Here is a 14,126-nt window from a genome sequence, read left to right as displayed (position 1 = left end):
GTTCTTGAAACGCCTACAGAAATGCCAAAACTGATATAATTTCATACAACAAAAGCAAACTTGAAACAAATGGTACTAAATAGTATATGAAAATGCGAAATAATTATTTCGCAGTGGTCTCAACATTTAAACCAGGTGTCTTGGCATCCCAAATTTTAGATTGAATAATTGAATTTAGAGGATCATCCTCTTGAAATTTCAATAAACTTTTAATCAGAAATTCTCCAAAGAAAGATAAGACACAGAGATTACTATTATCAATTTCACCAGAATAGGATTATTAAAATTTCGCGATTCAGAAAGGGATTCGTATTTATTTAGTAAAAATGACATCCTGTGTAGAATTTATCCTATGTCGGTTTTTATATGGATCTAAGAATTTTGAACCGTAATTAATTGATTAGAACGATACCTGAGGAACACCGCACTCCATACAGAACTTATTAATATCGAAAATTATATCGTACGGTCTAAATAACTATTTAATGTTATCTACAAACAAAAGTAATAGGAATATTTGTGACTTGGGCCACCTTTTTTTTTCTTTTTTTTTTCTAAGCAATACCTTTTATTGTTTTCTGTGTAAAAAACGAAATAAAATCTTTTCTTGCTCGAAAGATCATGGTAAATGCCAATAACTATCACCTGACTAGAAAGAAGAATGGAACACTTAGTACATGATAATATTGATTATTCGAGCTTATTGAAACCTTAATCACCTTAAATAATTTAAAATTTATTTAACAAAGAGGGCATTTTAAATTATTTTTCATTTTAAGGTTTCAAAATTCAATTTGAAATTATGAAAATAATTTCAATCTAAATATAATAATATTGCCTCTTAATAATATTTTAACAAACTATTTTATTGACTATCAACTTCAATATCATTATTATATTAATTATCAATAATAAATTGTTTTGTAAGATTATTTGAATTTGCTACATAAAACTGCTCACACAAATAATTAAGATAAAAAAAATTACCTGATTTCAGCTTGGGATGACGAATATTTTACTAGTGGTTATTACGTAAACAATATCAAAAAGTCACAACTACCGGTGATCAATACTTTTCACACAGGGGAGTCATTCAAAACCTTAATACGATCTTACTGGTGATATTTCGATTACAGTTCTTTGATCACGATAGAAAGTAACAATCGATACGATCTGTCCAATGGAAGCTCTCGAACAAGAGTTTAATCATACATAGGGAAAATCCCTTACCCACTGAATTGAACGCACCGGTTATTCTTGGAATTATTGTATCATTGAATTGCATATCACTGAAATTTATCGGAGCGGTGACTGCACTGGAAAGTGTGAGGCTTCACTGGACAGCGCGAAGACACCGCTCTACTTCATGGGAGTGACCTTGACTTTCCGAAATTTGCATTTGCAATGCACTATTACATAAAGATCATTTTTAATTGCTTGTGACATGACTTTGATTGCATATATTCTGTTTACTGCTGGCGCCATCTATTGGTAGCATAGAGAACCAAAGTTAACATATTAATGAAATGACACATATATTTAATTCAAATTTTTTCATAAAATGGTTTACTCCAATAAAGTAATTAAATAAATAGTTTTAAAAAAATCAAATTTAAGAAGTAAGCAGAAATAGATAAATTAATTCAATCACACGTTACTTAAATTAGTAAATTAAGTATTAATTACAATTAATAAATTTCATATTTAATAATAATTAATAAATTTTAATTAATAATATGATTGAAATGGCAGATATTTCAATCCAATATTTAAAAATAACAATAGCTAAATTTTTTGTTATTCAAAAAATCGTGGATTATGCATCTCTAGATTTCAGTTAGGAAGCTCTAATCTTTAACTTTTCAGGAAGTTCGAATTTGCCAGAACAAATTCCCAAGAAACTTACATTACCTTAAGGGCCTCTAAATATTTAAACGGGGCATAAGGAAATAACTGAATACCCACATATTCTCAATGGTTTGCCTGAAATGGTGAAATATGGGGAAAAGCAACAATTTTAGTTATTAATTTTCATAGTTGTAAGATTCTTATAAGCAATAATAATTTATTTTGAAGTTTGAAATAGCAACTTTCAGAGGATGAACTAAAGAAGTAATAAGTAAATTATAACAAATGTATATATGGTGCAAAGGGATGAATAAAAAAAAAAAATGTAACCAGCATTTGTGGTGAAATATATTCATTTCAAGATAGCGAAGTGAACTGAAAAAATAAAATATTTCTTGTATACAATTACAATTTTAAATTAATTTTATTTCTAGCTAAGATGGGCATGTTGCAGTTTTGACAGTTATAAATTTTATCTTAGTAATATCTCAGTGATATTAAGATTGGATTTGCTTAATATTTCTTTCAAAATAGAGTAAGTTCGCCAAAATTAAGGCAATCGTTTGTCATTAAGGTTGGGGACTTAAACATGAGTTTTTCGATATTGGACTGAGTTTTGATTAACGTAGCGAAGTTTCGATCATTTTCTTAAACGTTATACAAATACAGAATTTTTTGATTTCAGAATGCCATATGAACGTATGCATATTTTCCCTATTTTTTCTTTTCATTTCCGATGTCAGTTTTAAATGCTCACCAATATATATATATATATATATATATATATATAATTTTATTTTTGTTAAAATATAGTAAACATGATTTGTGAATAGTTATTAATTCATTTCATGTAGATGACCAGCCTTTCAAGGAGTCATATATAAAGGCAAATAACTTAATAGAAAATTAACGATAATTTTTGGAATTCTTTTGGAAAATTGTAATTCTTGAATAATGTGTTATTTTAATGTCAAAATTATGATTTTAAACGAAATATCAGTAAAAATGCTAAATGATTTAAAATCTGACTGCTTGTTTTCACTATCGTATCTGCTTTGGATTTTCTTATTATAAAATCTTGATTGAGTCATACCTTTTCCTTCCTTTTTTTTTTTTTTTTTTAATCTAAAAGTTTTTATTCAGTGCATTCTCTCTTTTCAATTGTTTTTGTTTAATTTCAATAATTTCAGAACATAGAAGCAATGGTGCAAAAAGTAATTTTTTTACTTTTGATTTTGTACCATATTGAACTTTTTTTTCTTCTTTTATTTACTTTGTTCTTAATTTTATTTATTTATTTATTGCTAATAATGTTACTCTCTGAATATCCCATTCATTTTTTTATGTTTGTATGCATATATATTTCTAAATATTTATTTTTAAATATTTTCTTATGTAAAATCAGATATAATTAACACAAATTTTAAATTGGAGTACTTTCTTTTAATTATTTAACATTTTTTTAAATTCTATCTTTTTTTGTCCTTCATATATTCAAGATTTTTATTTAATTACCACTTTGTGTTCACATTTAAATATGTTATAATATCAGGTATCAGAAAAAAAGTAACAAGAATTATAAATTGAACCTTTGTTTATGAATTCTTGAAATGTGTCTTAATACAACAAGTCATGAACTTATGATATAAAATCAATGTTTGCTTCTTGCAACTCTCTATTTGTATTTTTCATTCTCATTAGATCTCATTATTTTCATTTTCATAATTTACAGTTCACCTAAAATTTTTGTATTAAAGAAAATACTTCTAAAACAATTTCTTTTGATTTCAAATATTTGAACATATCTGTGAGTTATTTAGACTGAATATGTTTCTCATTTCAGTATATTCTTTTCTCAGCCATTTCGTAAAATTAAAAACTGAAGGATATAACATATTTCAAAATGTAAAGTTTTTTTTTTTTTTTTTTTTTTGGCATATCAAGAAAAGTATGCTTAGTTGTTATTACATTTGAATTTTAATTATATCTAAAATCTCTGTTGCAATGCAGAATGAAATCTGCTTTCTCTCTGATAAACTAAATAATTAATCTGTATTTGCAAAACCTGAGACTGGAGTTTGATGTGTAAATATTTTATTCTATGAATTTTCAAAAATAATTATTTATGGCCTAATGTATTTGTGTTTTATATTTCTTTAACAATACTACATGTTGAATTGAAACATTTTTTGTATTTCCTTTTATAGGTATGAAAAGTTATGAATGGGACGTAGTTGAAATGCAAAGAATGAGCTAAACTAATCTGAAGACATTTATCAGGTGTATATTTATGTTTTTCTTTCATATTTTCAAGTTTTTTTAAATTCAATTACCACTTTGTGTTCATATTTAAATGTGTTCTAATGTAAGGGATAAAAAAAAAAAGTAACATGAATTATAAATTGGGCCTTTGTTCTTGAATTGTTAAATGTGTCTTGATACAACAAGTTATGAACTTTTTTTCATGAGATCAATGTTTTTTGTTTCTTGCCACCTTCTATATGTATTTTTCATTCTTTATGCTTGATGCTGCTACAAGAGAATATTAGATCTCATTATTTTCATTTTAATATTTTACTTCTAATTGTACCGTTCTGTTGAAATGTTTGTATTAAAGAAAATACTTCTCAGACTATTTCTTTTGATTTGAAATATTCCAACAATTCTGTGTGTTTTGAAGACTGATTATGTTCTCATTCCACTATATTCTTTTCTCAGCCTTTTATTAAAATTAAAAACTGAAAATATTTTTTGTTTTGGTTATACTGTGTTGGAAAATGTATTTATTGGCATATCCAGAAAAGCTTGCTCAGTTGTTATTACATTTGATTTCTAATTATATGTAAAATCTCTGTTGCATACTGATGTCAATGCAGAATGAAATCTTCTTTCTCTCTGATAAACTTAATAATTAATCTGTAGTTTCAAAAACTGAGACTGGGGTTTGATGTGTAAATATTTAATTCTATGAATATTTAAAAATAATTATTTATGGCCTAATGTATTTCTGTTTTATATTTCTTTAACAATATTGCATGTTGAATTGAAACATTTTTTCTATTTCCTTTTATAGGAATGAAAAGTTATGAATGGGGCTTAGTTGAAATGCAAGGAAAGAGCTAAACTAATCTTGACATTTATTAGGTGTGTATATTTAGGTTTTTCTTTCATATTTTCAAGTTTTTTTTAATTCAATTACCACTTTGTGTTCATATTTAAATGTGTTCTAATGTAAGGAATAAAAAAAAGGGACATGAATTATAAATTGGACCTTTGTTCTTCAATTGGAGAAGTGTGTCTGCATACAACAAGTTATGAACTTTTTTTCATGAAATCAATGTTTTTTGTTTCTTGCCACCTTCTATATGTATTTTTCATTCTTTATGCTTGATGCTGCTACAAGAGAATATTAGATCTCATTATTTTCATTTTAACATTTTACTTCTAATTGTACCGTTCTGTTGAAATTCAGACTATTTCTTTTGATTTGAAATATTCCAACAATTCTGTGTGTTTTCAAGACTGATTATGTTCTCATTCCACTATATTCTTTTCTCAGCCTTTTATTAAAATTAAAAACTGAAAATATTGGTTGTTTTGTTTATATGGTGTTGGAAAATGTATTTTTTGGCATATCCATAAAAGCATGCTCAGTTGTTATTACATTTGAATTTTAATTATATCTAAAATCTCTGTTGCAATGCAGAATGAAATCTGCTTTCTCTCTGATAAACTAAATAATTAATCTGTATTTGCAAAACCTGAGACTGGAGTTTGATGTGTAAATATTTTATTCTATGAATTTTCAAAAATAATTATTTATGGCCTAATGTATTTGTGTTTTATATTTCTTTAACAATACTACATGTTGAATTGAAACATTTTTTGTATTTCCTTTTATAGGTATGAAAAGTTATGAATGGGACGTAGTTGAAATGCAAAGAATGAGCTAAACTAATCTGAAGACATTTATCAGGTGTATATTTATGTTTTTCTTTCATATTTTCAAGTTTTTTTAAATTCAATTACCACTTTGTGTTCATATTTAAATGTGTTCTAATGTAAGGGATAAAAAAAAAAAGTAACATGAATTATAAATTGGGCCTTTGTTCTTGAATTGTTAAATGTGTCTTGATACAACAAGTTATGAACTTTTTTTCATGAGATCAATGTTTTTTGTTTCTTGCCACCTTCTATATGTATTTTTCATTCTTTATGCTTGATGCTGCTACAAGAGAATATTTGATCTCATTATTTTCATTTTAATATTTTACTTCTAATTGTACCGTTCTGTTGAAATGTTTGTATTAAAGAAAATACTTCTCAGACTATTTCTTTTGATTTGAAATATTCCAACAATTCTGTGTGTTTTGAAGACTGATTATGTTCTCATTCCACTATATTCTTTTCTCAGACTTTTATTAAAATTAAAAACTGAAAATATTTTTTGTTTTGGTTATACTGTGTTGGAAAATGTATTTATTGGCATATCCAGAAAAGCTTGCTCAGTTGTTATTACATTTGATTTCTAATTATATGTAAAATCTCTGTTGCATACTGATGTCAATGCAGAATGAAATCTTCTTTCTCTCTGATAAACTTAATAATTAATCTGTAGTTTCAAAAACTGAGACTGGGGTTTGATGTGTAAATATTTAATTCTATGAATATTTAAAAATAATTATTTATGGCCTAATGTATTTCTGTTTTATATTTCTTTAACAATATTGCATGTTGAATTGAAACATTTTTTCTATTTCCTTTTATAGGAATGAAAAGTTATGAATGGGGCTTAGTTGAAATGCAAGGAAAGAGCTAAACTAATCTTGACATTTATTAGGTGTGTATATTTAGGTTTTTCTTTCATATTTTCAAGTTTTTTTTAATTCAATTACCACTTTGTGTTCATATTTAAATGTGTTCTAATGTAAGGAATAAAAAAAAGGGACATGAATTATAAATTGGACCTTTGTTCTTCAATTGGAGAAGTGTGTCTGCATACAACAAGTTATGAACTTTTTTTCATGAAATCAATGTTTTTTGTTTCTTGCCACCTTCTATATGTATTTTTCATTCTTTATGCTTGATGCTGCTACAAGAGAATATTAGATCTCATTATTTTCATTTTAACATTTTACTTCTAATTGTACCGTTCTGTTGAAATTCAGACTATTTCTTTTGATTTGAAATATTCCAACAATTCTGTGTGTTTTCAAGACTGATTATGTTCTCATTCCACTATATTCTTTTCTCAGCCTTTTATTAAAATTAAAAACTGAAAATATTGGTTGTTTTGTTTATATGGTGTTGGAAAATGTATTTTTTGGCATATCCATAAAAGCATGCTCAGTTGTTATTACATTTGATTTCTAATTATATGTAAAATCTCTGTTGCATACTGATGCCAATGCAGAATGAAATCTTCTTTCTCTCTGATAAACTTAATAATTAATCTGTATTTTCTAAAACTGAGACTGGGGTTTGATGTGTAAATATTTAATTCTATGAATATTTAAAAATAATTATTTATGGCCTAATGTATTTCTGTTTTATATTTCTTTAACAATACTGCATGTTGAATTGAAACATTTTTTGTATTTCCTTTTATAGGTATGAAAAGTTATGAATGGGGCTTAGTTGAAATGCAAGGAAGGAGCTAAACTAATCTTGACATTTATTAGGTGTGTATATTTATGTTTTTCTTTCATATTTTCAATTTTTTTTAATTCAATTACCACTTTGTGTTCATATTTAAATGTGTTCTAATGTAAGGGATAAAAAAAAAGTAACAAGAATTATTAATTGGGCCTTTGTTCTTGAATTGGAGAAATGTGTCTTGATACAACAAGTTATGAACTTTTTTTCATGAAATCATTGTTTTTTGTTTCTTGCCACCTTCTATATGTATTTTTCATTCTTTATGCTTGATGCTGCTACAAGAGAATATTAGATCTCATTATTTTCATTTTAATATTTTACTTCTAATTGTACCGTTCTGTTGAAATGTTTGTATTAAAGAAAATACTTCTCAGACTATTTCTTTTGATTTGAAATATTCCAACAATTCTGTGTGTTTTGAAGACTGATTATGTTCTCATTCCACTATATTCTTTTCTCAGCCTTTTATTAAATTGAAAAACTGAAAATATTGGTTGTTTTGGGTATACGGTGTTTTAAAATGTATTTTTTGGCATATCCAGAAAAGCATGCTCAGTTGTTATTACATTTGATTTCTAATTATATGTAAAATCTCTGTTGCATACTGATGTCAATGCAGAATGAAATCTTCTTTCTCTCTGATAAACTTAATAATTAATCTGTAGTTTCAAAAACTGAGACTGGGGTTTGATGTGTAAATATTTAATTCTATGAATATTTAAAAATAATTATTTATGGCCTAATGTATTTCTGTTTTATATTTCTTTAACAATACTGCATGTTGAATTGAAACATTTTTTCTATTTCCTTTTATAGGAATGAAAAGTTATGAATGGGGCTTAGTTGAAATGCAAGGAAGGAGCTAAACTAATCTTGACATTTATTAGGTGTGTATATTTATGTTTTTCTTTCATATTTTCAATTTTTTTTAATTCAATTACCACTTTGTGTTCATATTTAAATGTGTTCTAATGTAAGGGATGAGAAAAAGTAACATGAATTATAAATTGGGCCTTTGTTCTTGAATTGGAGAAATGTGTCTTGATACAACAAGTTATGAACTTTTTTTCATGAAATCAATGTTTTTTGTTTCTTGCCACCTTCTATATGTATTTTTCATTCTTTATGCTTGATGCTGCTACAAGAGAATATTAGATCTCATTATTTTCATTTTAACATTTTACTTCTAATTGTACCGTTCTGTTGAAATTCAGACTATTTCTTTTGATTTGAAATATTCCAACAATTCTGTGTGTTTTCAAGACTGATTATGTTCTCATTCCACTATATTCTTTTCTCAGCCTTTTATTAAAATTAAAAACTGAAAATATTGGTTGTTTTGTTTATATGGTGTTGGAAAATGTATTTTTTGGCATATCCATAAAAGCATGCTCAGTTGTTATTACATTTGATTTCTAATTATATGTAAAATCTCTGTTGCATACTGATGCCAATGCAGAATGAAATCTTCTTTCTCTCTGATAAACTTAATAATTAATCTGTATTTTCTAAAACTGAGACTGGGGTTTGATGTGTAAATATTTAATTCTATGAATATTTAAAAATAATTATTTATGGCCTAATGTATTTCTGTTTTATATTTCTTTAACAATACTGCATGTTGAATTGAAACATTTTTTGTATTTCCTTTTATAGGTATGAAAAGTTATGAATGGGGCTTAGTTGAAATGCAAGGAAGGAGCTAAACTAATCTTGACATTTATTAGGTGTGTATATTTATGTTTTTCTTTCATATTTTCAATTTTTTTTAATTCAATTACCACTTTGTGTTCATATTTAAATGTGTTCTAATGTAAGGGATAAAAAAAAAGTAACAAGAATTATTAATTGGGCCTTTGTTCTTGAATTGGAGAAATGTGTCTTGATACAACAAGTTATGAACTTTTTTTCATGAAATCATTGTTTTTTGTTTCTTGCCACCTTCTATATGTATTTTTCATTCTTTATGCTTGATGCTGCTACAAGAGAATATTAGATCTCATTATTTTCATTTTAATATTTTACTTCTAATTGTACCGTTCTGTTGAAATGTTTGTATTAAAGAAAATACTTCTCAGACTATTTCTTTTGATTTGAAATATTCCAACAATTCTGTGTGTTTTGAAGACTGATTATGTTCTCATTCCACTATATTCTTTTCTCAGCCTTTTATTAAATTGAAAAACTGAAAATATTGGTTGTTTTGGGTATACGGTGTTTTAAAATGTATTTTTTGGCATATCCAGAAAAGCATGCTCAGTTGTTATTACATTTGATTTCTAATTATATGTAAAATCTCTGTTGCATACTGATGTCAATGCAGAATGAAATCTTCTTTCTCTCTGATAAACTTAATAATTAATCTGTAGTTTCAAAAACTGAGACTGGGGTTTGATGTGTAAATATTTAATTCTATGAATATTTAAAAATAATTATTTATGGCCTAATGTATTTCTGTTTTATATTTCTTTAACAATACTGCATGTTGAATTGAAACATTTTTTCTATTTCCTTTTATAGGAATGAAAAGTTATGAATGGGGCTTAGTTGAAATGCAAGGAAGGAGCTAAACTAATCTTGACATTTATTAGGTGTGTATATTTATGTTTTTCTTTCATATTTTCAATTTTTTTTAATTCAATTACCACTTTGTGTTCATATTTAAATGTGTTCTAATGTAAGGGATGAGAAAAAGTAACATGAATTATAAATTGGGCCTTTGTTCTTGAATTGGAGAAATGTGTCTTGATACAACAAGTTATGAACTTTTTTTCATGAAATCAATGTTTTTTGTTTCTTGCCACCTTCTATATGTATTTTTCATTCTTTATGCTTGATGCTTCTACAAGAGAATATTAGATCTCATTATTTTCATTTTAACATTTTACTTCTAATTGTACCGTTCTGTTGAAATTCAGACTATTTCTTTTGATTTGAAATATTCCAACAATTCTGTGTGTTTTCAAGACTGATTATGTTCTCATTCCACTATATTCTTTTCTCAGCCTTTTATTAAAATTAAAAACTGAAAATATTGGTTGTTTTGTTTATATGGTGTTGGAAAATGTATTTTTTGGCATATCCATAAAAGCATGCTCAGTTGTTATTACATTTGATTTCTAATTATATGTAAAATCTCTGTTGCATACTGATGCCAATGCAGAATGAAATCTTCTTTCTCTCTGATAAACTTAATAATTAATCTGTATTTTCTAAAACTGAGACTGGGGTTTGATGTGTAAATATTTAATTCTATGAATATTTAAAAATAATTATTTATGGCCTAATGTATTTCTGTTTTATATTTCTTTAACAATACTGCATGTTGAATTGAAAAAGTTTTTGTATTTCCTTTTATAGGTATGAAAAGTTATGAATGGGGCTTAGTTGAAATGCAAGGAAGGAGCTAAACTGATCTTGACATTTATTAGGTGTGTATATTTATGTTTTTCTTTCATATTTTCAATTTTTTTTAATTCAATTACCACTTTGTGTTCATATTTAAATGTGTTCTAATGTAAGGGATAAAAAAAAAGTAACATGAATTATAAATTGGGCCTTTGTTCTTGAATTGGAGAAATGTGTCTTGATACAACAAGTTATGAACTTTTTTTCATGAAATCATTGTTTTTTGTTTCTTGCCACCTTCTATATGTATTTTTCATTCTTTATGCTTGATGCTGCTACAAGAGAATATTAGATCTCATTATTTTCATTTTAATATTTTACTTATAATTGTACCGTTCTGTTGAAATGTTTGTATTAAAGAAAATACTTCTCAGACTATTTCTTTTGATTTGAAATATTCCAACAATTCTGTGTGTTTTGAAGACTGATTATGTTCTCATTCCACTATATTCTTTTCTCAGCCTTTTATTAAATGTAAAAACTGAAAATATTGGTTGTTTTGGGTATACAGTGTTTTAAAATGTATTTTTTGGCATATCCAGAAAAGCATGCTCAGTTGTTATTACATTTGATTTCTAATTATATGTAAAATCTCTGTTGCATACTGATGTCAATGCAGAATGAAATCTTCTTTCTCTCTGATAAACTTAATAATTAATCTGTAGTTTCAAAAACTGAGACTGGGGTTTGATGTGTAAATATTTAATTCTATGAATATTTAAAAATAATTATTTATGGCCTAATGTATTTCTGTTTTATATTTCTTTAACAATACTGCATGTTGAATTGAAACATTTTTTGTATTTCCTTTTATAGGTATGAAAAGTTATGAATGGGGCTTAGTTGAAATGCAAGGAAGGAGCTAAACTAATCTTGACATTTATTAGGTGTGTATATTTATGTTTTTCTTTCATATTTTCAATTTTTTTTAATTCAATTACCACTTTGTGTTCATATTTAAATGTGTTCTAATGTAAGGGATAAAAAAAAAGTAACATGAATTATTAATTGGGCCTTTGTTCTTGAATTGGGGAAATGTGTCTTGATACAACAAGTTATGAACTTTTTTTCATGAAATCATTGTTTTTTGTTTCTTGCCACCTTCTATATGTATTTTTCATTCTTTATGCTTGATGCTGCTACAAGAGAATATTAGATCTCATTATTTTCATTTTAATATTTTACTTCTAATTGTACCGTTCTGTTGAAATGTTTGTATTAAAGAAAATACTTCTCAGACTATTTCTTTTGATTTGAAATATTCCAACAATTCTGTGTGTTTTGAAGACTGATTATGTTCTCATTCCACTATATTCTTTTCTCAGCCTTTTATTAAATTGAAAAACTGAAAATATTGGTTGTTTTGGGTATACGGTGTTTTAAAATGTATTTTTTGGCATATCCAGAAAAGCATGCTCAGTTGTTATTACATTTGATTTCTAATTATATGTAAAATCTCTGTTGCATACTGATGTCAATGCAGAATGAAATCTTCTTTCTCTCTGATAAACTTAATAATTAATCTGTAGTTTCAAAAACTGAGACTGGGGTTTGATGTGTAAATATTTAATTCTATGAATATTTAAAAATAATTATTTATGGCCTAATGTATTTCTGTTTTATATTTCTTTAACAATACTGCATGTTGAATTGAAACATTTTTTCTATTTCCTTTTATAGGAATGAAAAGTTATGAATGGGGCTTAGTTGAAATGCAAGGAAGGAGCTAAACTAATCTTGACATTTATTAGGTGTGTATATTTATGTTTTTCTTTCATATTTTCAATTTTTTTTAATTCAATTACCACTTTGTGTTCATATTTAAATGTGTTCTAATGTAAGGGATGAGAAAAAGTAACATGAATTATAAATTGGGCCTTTGTTCTTGAATTGGAGAAATGTGTCTTGATACAACAAGTTATGAACTTTTTTTCATGAAATCAATGTTTTTTGTTTCTTGCCACCTTCTATATGTATTTTTCATTCTTTATGCTTGATGCTGCTACAAGAGAATATTAGATCTCATTATTTTCATTTTAACATTTTACTTCTAATTGTACCGTTCTGTTGAAATTCAGACTATTTCTTTTGATTTGAAATATTCCAACAATTCTGTGTGTTTTCAAGACTGATTATGTTCTCATTCCACTATATTCTTTTCTCAGCCTTTTATTAAAATTAAAAACTGAAAATATTGGTTGTTTTGTTTATATGGTGTTGGAAAATGTATTTTTTGGCATATCCATAAAAGCATGCTCAGTTGTTATTACATTTGATTTCTAATTATATGTAAAATCTCTGTTGCATACTGATGCCAATGCAGAATGAAATCTTCTTTCTCTCTGATAAACTTAATAATTAATCTGTATTTTCTAAAACTGAGACTGGGGTTTGATGTGTAAATATTTAATTCTATGAATATTTAAAAATAATTATTTATGGCCTAATGTATTTCTGTTTTATATTTCTTTAACAATACTGCATGTTGAATTGAAAAAGTTTTTGTATTTCCTTTTATAGGTATGAAAAGTTATGAATGGGGCTTAGTTGAAATGCAAGGAAGGAGCTAAACTGATCTTGACATTTATTAGGTGTGTATATTTATGTTTTTCTTTCATATTTTCAATTTTTTTTAATTCAATTACCACTTTGTGTTCATATTTAAATGTGTTCTAATGTAAGGGATAAAAAAAAAGTAACATGAATTATAAATTGGGCCTTTGTTCTTGAATTGGAGAAATGTGTCTTGATACAACAAGTTATGAACTTTTTTTCATGAAATCATTGTTTTTTGTTTCTTGCCACCTTCTATATGTATTTTTCATTCTTTATGCTTGATGCTGCTACAAGAGAATATTAGATCTCATTATTTTCATTTTAATATTTTACTTATAATTGTACCGTTCTGTTGAAATGTTTGTATTAAAGAAAATACTTCTCAGACTATTTCTTTTGATTTGAAATATTCCAACAATTCTGTGTGTTTTGAAGACTGATTATGTTCTCATTCCACTATATTCTTTTCTCAGCCTTTTATTAAATGTAAAAACTGAAAATATTGGTTGTTTTGGGTATACAGTGTTTTAAAATGTATTTTTTGGCATATCCAGAAAAGCATGCTCAGTTGTTATTACATTTGATTTCTAATTATATGTAAAATCTCTGTTGCATACTGATGTCAATGCAGAATGAAATCTTCTTTCTCTCTGATA

General features: G+C 26.2%; 2 long non-coding RNA genes across 2 annotated transcripts; both read left to right on the top strand.

The window, feature by feature from the left end:
• Positions 1–2,271: 2,271 nt before the first annotated feature.
• On the top strand, positions 2,272–6,701 carry LOC129960036 (uncharacterized). Its single transcript, XR_008783510.1, has 5 exons — positions 2,272–2,383; positions 4,056–4,128; positions 4,922–4,992; positions 5,752–5,824; positions 6,618–6,701. It is a non-coding gene; the product is annotated as an uncharacterized LOC129960036 (long non-coding RNA).
• Positions 6,702–10,018: 3,317 nt separating this feature from the next.
• Positions 10,019–12,680, top strand: LOC129960039 (uncharacterized). The gene is made up of 3 exons (XR_008783513.1): positions 10,019–10,097; positions 10,867–10,937; positions 12,595–12,680. It is a non-coding gene; the product is annotated as an uncharacterized LOC129960039 (long non-coding RNA).
• The last annotated feature ends 1,446 nt before the right edge of the window (positions 12,681–14,126 follow it).

Source organism: Argiope bruennichi, chromosome X2 (assembly GCF_947563725.1).
Source record: "Argiope bruennichi chromosome X2, qqArgBrue1.1, whole genome shotgun sequence".
Lineage (NCBI taxonomy): Eukaryota > Metazoa > Arthropoda > Arachnida > Araneae > Araneidae > Argiope > Argiope bruennichi.
This window is presented reverse-complemented; position numbering and strand designations above follow the sequence as displayed.